Source organism: Apodemus sylvaticus, chromosome 9, assembly GCF_947179515.1.
Source record: "Apodemus sylvaticus chromosome 9, mApoSyl1.1, whole genome shotgun sequence".
In the NCBI taxonomy this organism is placed as follows: Eukaryota; Metazoa; Chordata; class Mammalia; order Rodentia; family Muridae; genus Apodemus; species Apodemus sylvaticus.
Window position 1 is genome coordinate 82,036,198 of NC_067480.1, and position 8,019 is coordinate 82,044,216.

The window sequence follows — 8,019 nt, forward strand, 5'->3', positions numbered from 1 at the left end:
CTCTGTTAGTCATCACCCTCTATTGGAATCAGACAAGGGCTAAGAAATGAATTCATCTGAAAAGAGAATGCCGGGTGAATAGTCTCTCCACATCTTTAAAAGATCACAAAAAGATAAAGGATTGAGATGGGAAGTGTTTCTGTGCTGATCGAAGGTATCTGGGGACTGGGAAGCCCAGGAGCACACAACTCTGAGGAGACACTCTGGTGTCCGGTGGAGTGGGAATGCATCCTGAGACGTGGGAGCTCTGAGAGGACGCATCTCCTCAGCAGAGGCCTTGCAGCTCCCAGGGGAGGGGATTCCCAGCGGAGCTGAGGCGCTCAGGACCCTCATCCCCGCTCCTCTCTCCTCCCTCACTTCTTATTTTCTTGGCTTCTTCCGAGTCACACCAGGCAGAAAATCGTATGAAAGAGATTTGGTGGTGAGTACAGGATGTGGAGGCCCGAATCCAGCGATGGCTGCCCTCTGCTCCCAGGAGCTGAAGAGCAGAGAATTGGACGGAGGGACAGTGCTTATATAGGATTTCTGAGGGGGCGGAGCTTCTCAGGGCAGAGATCTCCTGAGCGAGGATTGGTGGGGCTTTGTGGGCAGCTCAGGGGTTGGTGGGTTTTCCTGCTCAGGCACTGTTAATGTCATGCCCTGCTTGTGACTCACTCCTTTATGTCTGCTGCCACTCCCCTGCAGCAGAGCTGTGTACTCTCACAGAGGCTGCTGTGTCCTCCTGCGGATGAGCTGCATCTCTGCTCTCCTGTTACTGTTTTTATTTTTATTTTTTAAATAGCTTGGCGACACTTGCATGTTGTTCTTGCAGAGAACCTAAGTTCCGTTCCCAGTGTGCATGTTGGGTGGCTCACAGCGGCCTGCTGTATGTAACTCGAGCTCCAGGAAATCCAGCTTCTTCATCTCTACGGGCACCAACACTCATGTGCAAACACCCACACATAAACATACGTAATTAAAAACAATAAAGATAAGTCTTTTAAATAAATGAATATAGCTAAGTAGTTTTATTTTCTCAAGTTTAACTTCTACAGTAAATATCAATTGATAATGACTCCAGAAACAGAAGTGGTTGTGTTTCTACCTTTTAACGTCACTGTGAAAGGTTCTCGAGACCTACCCATTTGAGAAATGCTATTGCAAGTTGAACTTGCCGGATGGAGAGAACAGTCTGCCCAAGCACCGAGTGGCTGTCAGTCCTCTTGGTCAGCGGCGTTTTGTCTTTCTGCTCCTCTCATTCCAAATTTGGGTCTGTCAGCTGTGCCAGGGAAGGATAGTGCTGGCTAAACCTCCTGCCTCCAGTGAGTCATGTACCCCCAGGGTCCCCAGTGTGTGTGACAAGTGTGTGAATATGTGTGTGCACATGCATGTGGAGACCAGAGACTCAAGTTGGGTGTCTTCCTCAATCACCTTGCTTCTTGAGACAGACCAAATAATGGGGACAGTTAGGGACAGGCAGCGTTGAATTTGACATCTTGGTGTCTCTACAACATGGGAAGTGGAGAAGATTGCAAATTGGAGGTGTGGATGCTTCTTGTACTTGAAAGTTGTGGCTTGCATAGGAATAGTCCTCATAGACTCACAGATTTGGATTCTTGATCACCAGGGAGTCGCACTATTTGGATGGATTAGGAGCTGTGGCCTTGTTGGAGGAAGCGTGTCACTGTGGGTAGGCTTTGAGGTTTTCAGAAGCCCAAGCCAGGCCCAGTGGTTCTCTCTCTTCCTGTCATCTGTGGGTCTGGATGTAGAACTCTCCGCTCCTTCTCCAGCACCATGCCAGCCTGGACGCTGCTGTGCTTGCTGCCGTGCTGATAATGGACTGGACCTCGGACACTGTAAGCCAGCCCCAATTAAGTGCTTTCTTTTGTAAGCATGACTATGGTCATGGTGTCACTTCACAGCAACAGAATACTGACTAAGGCAGCAGACCTTCTAGGTTTCTGCCCTGTTAAGTGTGGGTGGTGGGCTCTGATCACTTCCTGGAGGTCTGCAGATCACTAGTTGCAGTGGGATTTTGTTAAAACAACATGAATACCTTGAAGGAGACAGGTTTCCAAATGCTCACTTCAGGAGGGTCAAGCTCTCTACATGCTAAGGTGGATCTGGGACTCAGTGTGGAGGCCATCACTTGTCCTGTGTGATTATTCTCATTGGCTTCTGCCTGTGGAGTTAGGGCTTCCTAAGGCTTCCAGGCCCTGCACCCACCCAGCTGAGACTAGTGACTCCAGCTCCCCCTCAGTGTCTACCACACGCTTGCAGGTGTCCCAAGAGACCAGAAGAGCATATCAGGTCCTCTGGAATTATGGGTGATTGTGAGATGCTAGATGTGGGTGCTAGGAACCAAACTCTGGTCCTCTGCCAGAGCAGCAAGTGTTCTTAACCACAGAGCCATCCCTCTAGCCCTGGAGCCTCCGTTTTAACATGAGTGTGAAAATGCGAGATACGTATTAAAATTTGGGAAATGCTACTGGGCCTCACCTAGGAACTGCAGAATATGTAAAAAGGTGGTTTTGGTTTGTTTTGGTTGCCCTGAACTCTTGTGAAATCTTGATTAATATTCGGTTCCCTGAGCTGGCCTTCCTGCTCTTGCTCTGCCCTTTCTCCCAACACACCTATTAACAATTTGTCCATTCTTTAGAACCAAGAAAAGAGCCGTCTGCAAATATACCCCGCAGTTCACGGGCAGAAGTGATAACTTACTCAAATCTGATACTTATTTAATTTCCCTGCGTCGTCCACTCCAGAGCAGTTTTAAAAAGTCATTTCTGAAACCTTTGGATAGGACATTTGTTGGCCTGTAAGACCTTCTCTCCAGAGAGGCTGTGAATTATACCTGGAACAAGAAAGCTGTTATTAGAAATAATATTTGGCCTTGGAAAACTCTAGATAAGTCCAGTGGCAGACTGAAGGCAGGAGACGAGCTGTGCCCACAGTCCCACCATTGTGCTTTGACAAAGGAGGGAAGAGAGCCAGTGGGAAAGACAGGCCCGGGAAGATGCTGGCTCTGGAAAATGTGCTCTCCGACATGGTAGCCGCTAGCTACATGCGGCTTAAAGGACATCTAAATTTACATAGAATCAAACACTCAGTTTCCCCAGTTACCCTAGTAACGCCACCATCACAGGGAGTTCTCTTGGGTTGTGCTACTCCGGGAAGTATTTGGTAGCCACTTTCCTATTGTGACAGTACAGTTTAAAACTAGAACAATTGAAAGCAAGGAGGGATTTATTTCAACTCAGTCTCTAAGGTTTTATTGTCCGTAGTCGTAGGCTCTGTTGCTTATCGGCCCATGGTGAGGCAGAGTATAGTGGAGGAGGCCACAGAAGCAGTGTGGTGGGAGGGAAAGGGGGCCAGGAAAAGACAAAATTCCCAAGGGCATGTCCCCAGTTGCCAGCTTCCTCTAGCTAGGCCCATTTCCCAAGGTTCCTATTACCTTCCTCAAATAGTACCTTTAATCTGGGGACCAAGTTTTCAACATTATATTCATACTGGGTTGTGATACAGGATTGTGATGGTTTATTCTTGGATCAGAGCTGCCCTGCCTGTGCTCAGGGTGCTCCTCACAGTCTAGGAAAGCTCTCAGCACAAGCAGAAAGCCATGCTTCTTCATTCTGTGACGCTCTGAGGAGAGTTAATGAGGAGCAGCCCCTGCCTGCAGCCTCTACTGACTGACAGGGGGCATGTGTGTGTGTGTGTGTGTGAGAGGGTTAGGGTTAGGGTTAGTGTGTGTGCATGTATGTGGATACATGCATGTGTGCATGTGTGCGTGTGTGTGTGTGTGTGTTAGGGTTAGGGTTAGGGTTAGGGTTAGTGTGTGTGCATGTATGTGGGTACATGCGTGCGTGTGTTAGGGTTAGGTGTGTGTGTACATGTGTGCATTCGTGTGTGTGTGTGTGTGTGTGCACGCATGTGCGCGCGTGTGCATGTGTGTGTGTGTTAGGGTTAGGGTTAGTGTGTGTGCATGTATGTGGGTACATGCATGCTTGTGTTAGGGTTAGGTGTGTGTGTACATGTGTGCATTCGTGTGTGTGCATGCATGTGCGCACATGTGCATGTGTGTGTGTGTGTGTGTGTTAGGGTTAGTGTGTGTGCATGTATGTGGGTACATGCGTGTGTGTGTTAGGGTTAGGTGTGTGTTTACATGTGTGCATTCGTGTGTGTGTGCATGTGTGCATGTGTGCATGCGTGCGTGCTTGCGTGTGTGTGTGTGTGTGTGCGTGTGTGCGTGTGTGTGTGTGTGTGTGTGTGTGTGTGTGTGTGTGTGTGCGCTCACGCGTCAGGGTTAGGGTTAGGGTTAGGTATGTGCATGCGTGCTGAGCTCCCAGGCAGCAGAGCTGGTCTCATCATCTTGAGCTACTGGCTACTCAGCATCACACTTGGCTTCCCCGGCTTGGTGCACAGGTGTGCGAGAAGCCGTGTATGTGTGGAGCTCAGAGGACAGCCTCAGTCACCAGTCTGTCCACCTTGTTTCTTGAGATGGCATCTCTCTTTGGCCTGAGGCTCACAAAGTAGGCTAGCCTTGTTTCCATCTTCCAGTGCTGGAGGGCAAGCACACACCACACATGTGAATTCTGGGGCTCAAACTCAGGTCTTTAGGCTTGCAGAGCAAGCAGCCGAGCTACCGCTCCTGCCCTGACACTGGCTCTCTGGATGACCAGACACTGCCACTGACTAGGAGGGTACTGGTGAACAAGTTATATGTGAGGTTTAGCAGATGAAAACCTTTAGGAATTCTCATCCATTGAATATAATAAAACAGCAACTAAAATTAAACAACTGCAAGCCGTTCCCACTGTCTCTGTGCTCATCTGATGATATGTATTCCATGGCTTAGAGAATTCTGCAGGTGAACAGTATTAGACTATGAGGGAGTACAAGGCTCCTAGGGCCTCTGAGATTTTGTTTTCATTGCTTTGGAGTCCAACACAGGCTGTAGATGTGCAGATGGTATTTGACTATTTCTTTTATTTTTGAAATTATATTTAGTATGTTTGTGTCATGCATGCTGTGGTGCACACATGAAATTCAGGGGACCCCTTGCAAGAGTCAGTTTTCACCCCCTACCTTGTGAGTTTGGGAGATCAAACTCATGTCATGGCTTGTCAGCGAACATCTTTATCTTCTGAGCCACCTTGCCTCCTCACTTTAAAATGATAACTTAAATACAAAGGTGTGGCATACTTAGTGTTACTAGCAAGTTGAGGAGGAAAGGGTTTATTTGGCTTACATGTTCATTATCACAGGAAGTCAGAACAGGAACTCAAACAAGCCCAGACCTGGAGGCAGGAACTAATGCAGAAGCCATGAAGAGTGTACTTACTGGCTTGCCCATCATGGCTTTCTCAGTCTGCTTTCTTATAGAATCCAGGGCCACCTGCCCAGGGGATGGCACCACCCACAGTGGACTGGACCCTTCTCTGTCAATCAGATTAAGAAAATTATCAATTAAGAAAATGTCCTATAGGCTTGCCTACAGCCCAATCTTATGGAAGTGTTTTCTTGAGATTCCCTCCTTTCAGATGACTTTAGTTTGTATCAAGTTGACATAAAACTATGGTTATATAGTCCCTCGTGTTACACGAAGAAGGTTTTACCCAGAGAAAATATAGTTTCCTGTCTGAAAGTCAACACTCATGTTCCTAGTAGCTTTCCTCTGTGTCAACAGGAAAGGGATCTTAATCCGTTTATGCAAGTGTCAGTGCTGCAGGCTGCAACTGTCTGTGTGCAGCTAACATTGTTCTGGCACTGACTCAGTGTTTTCTGCATTGGTCTTTGTTCGTGGGTTCAACGTCCTTTAGCCTCAGTGGATCTCATGCTCTGTAGCTACTGTGCCAAAGCAGGGACATGATTCTGGGGATGAGCTGTGAGAAATGATCTACAGGGGAGGAAGAGATTAGAAGAACTACAGTTCAGATAAGCTCTGTGTCTGACACCACAAGCTCTCAGTATTGTATCCCTTTTGCTGTCACAGTCTGGGGACAGGCAGGTTTCTGTTAGAGTACAGTGTCCTCTTTTGATGGCTAATCTTGATTGTTGACGTGGCTCCATCTGGAATCAACTAAAACCCCATATGCTAGGCACTCCTGTGAGGAATTTTCTTCATCAGATTATCAGAGTCGTTGAAGCAGCAAGACCCATTCTGAATCTGCCATCTTCTAGTGGCAGCCGCTTAAAAGGACATGGAAGAATGAGGTTTTTGTTGTCTACCTGCTTCCTCCTACTCTTGCTGGCAAGTCCATCTGTCCTGTTTCTGTGGTTGGTATTAGATTCAGCTTTTTCAGGATTCTAATGGAGACTGAAGAGGAGCATCTCTCCAGGAACCATCTAGGACTACAGCAACAGTCATTGGGGAAAGAAAAATTAAAACAAGTTGGGTGTGGTAATTCCAGCACTTAGGAGGCTGAAGCAGGAGGATCACTATGGTTTAGAGAGCCAACAGTGATTCCAAGACAGCCTAAGTTAAAGAATGAACTGTGTTTCAAAAGCCAACCAACCAGCCAACCAACCAACCAACCAACGAGCCAGTCAACCAATCAACAAATCAACTAACCAACCAACCAACAAGCCAGTCAACCGATCAAGAAATCAACCAACCAACCAACCAACCAACCAACCAACCAACCAACCATTCATCATCCATCCATCCATCCATCCATCCATCCATCCATCCATCCATCTATCCATCCATCTAATCAGCCAATCAATCAGCAAGCCAGCCAACCCATCAACCAGCCAGCCAGCCAGCCAACCAACCAACCAGCCAACCAACAAACCAGCCAAACAACCAACCAGCCAGCCAACCAACTAACTAACCAACCAACAAGCCAACCAATCAACTAATGAATCAACCAACCAACCAACCAACCAACCAACCAACCAACCAACCAACCAGCTAACCAACTAGTCAATCAGCCAGCTAGTCAGCCAGCCAGTCAGCCATTTAGTCATTTAATTAACCAGGCAGTCAACCAACCAACCAATCAACCAACCAACCAATCAACCAACAAACCAACAAACCAGTCAACCAACTAACTAACCAATTAACTAACCAACTAGCTAATCAACCAAAAAGCCAACCAGCCAACCAGCCAGCTAGTCAGCCAGCCAACCAATCAGCTAGCCAACCAGCCAGCTAGTCAGTCAGCTAACCAATCAGCTAACCAACTAGCCAACCAACCAACCAACCAACCAAGCAAGCAACCAGCCAACCAGACAACCAACTAACCAACCAACCAGCCAACCAACAAGCCAGCCAGCTAGCCAGCCAGCTAGTCAGCCAGCCAATCAATCAGCAAACCAGCAAATCAACCAACCAACTAACCAACCAAAAAAATCAGCCAATCAACTAAAAAACCAACTAACCAGCCAGCTAACCAACTAGTCAATCAGCCAGCCAGTTGGGTAGTTATTCAGCCATTCAGCTATTTAACTAGCTAGGCAACCAACCAACCAACCAACCAAACAACCTGACATATACATATAAAAAAGCAAGACAACACTGAGATATAAGTGTAACAATACCATATATCAATTAGAATAAAAGAGAAATGCTGGACATGTCTATCTATGGCTGATAGGTGGAAGTTATCCACCAGAATCCTGTAAAATGGGGGTTGTTGGTATCTTGTGACTAACAACTCTGTTCCCATCTTTCCTTCCTAAAGCAACTCTTCAGCATGTGTCTAGGAGAAGTGCCTGATGTTGGAAAGAGTCTGGGTGTCCATCAAGAGGGAAGATGAATAAGTTGTGGGTGAGTCTCTGCAGCAATTAAAAGGTACTGCAGAGAAAGCAGAGGGTGTAGACTGACATGTTTAACAAGATAATTAAAAATCCTCTCTCCCAGGTGACACTGTCATTTATTGGGTAGGACTGGCGTTGTTCTTATACTTAACTGAAATACAAATGAAATCACCCAATCATTTTCTCTTTTTCTCCTCTCCTCTGTCCTCCCTAAAGACATGTTTATCCTCTCTATGTGCTTCTGTATAGTTTCATGATCTGTATGCAGACATACACAGA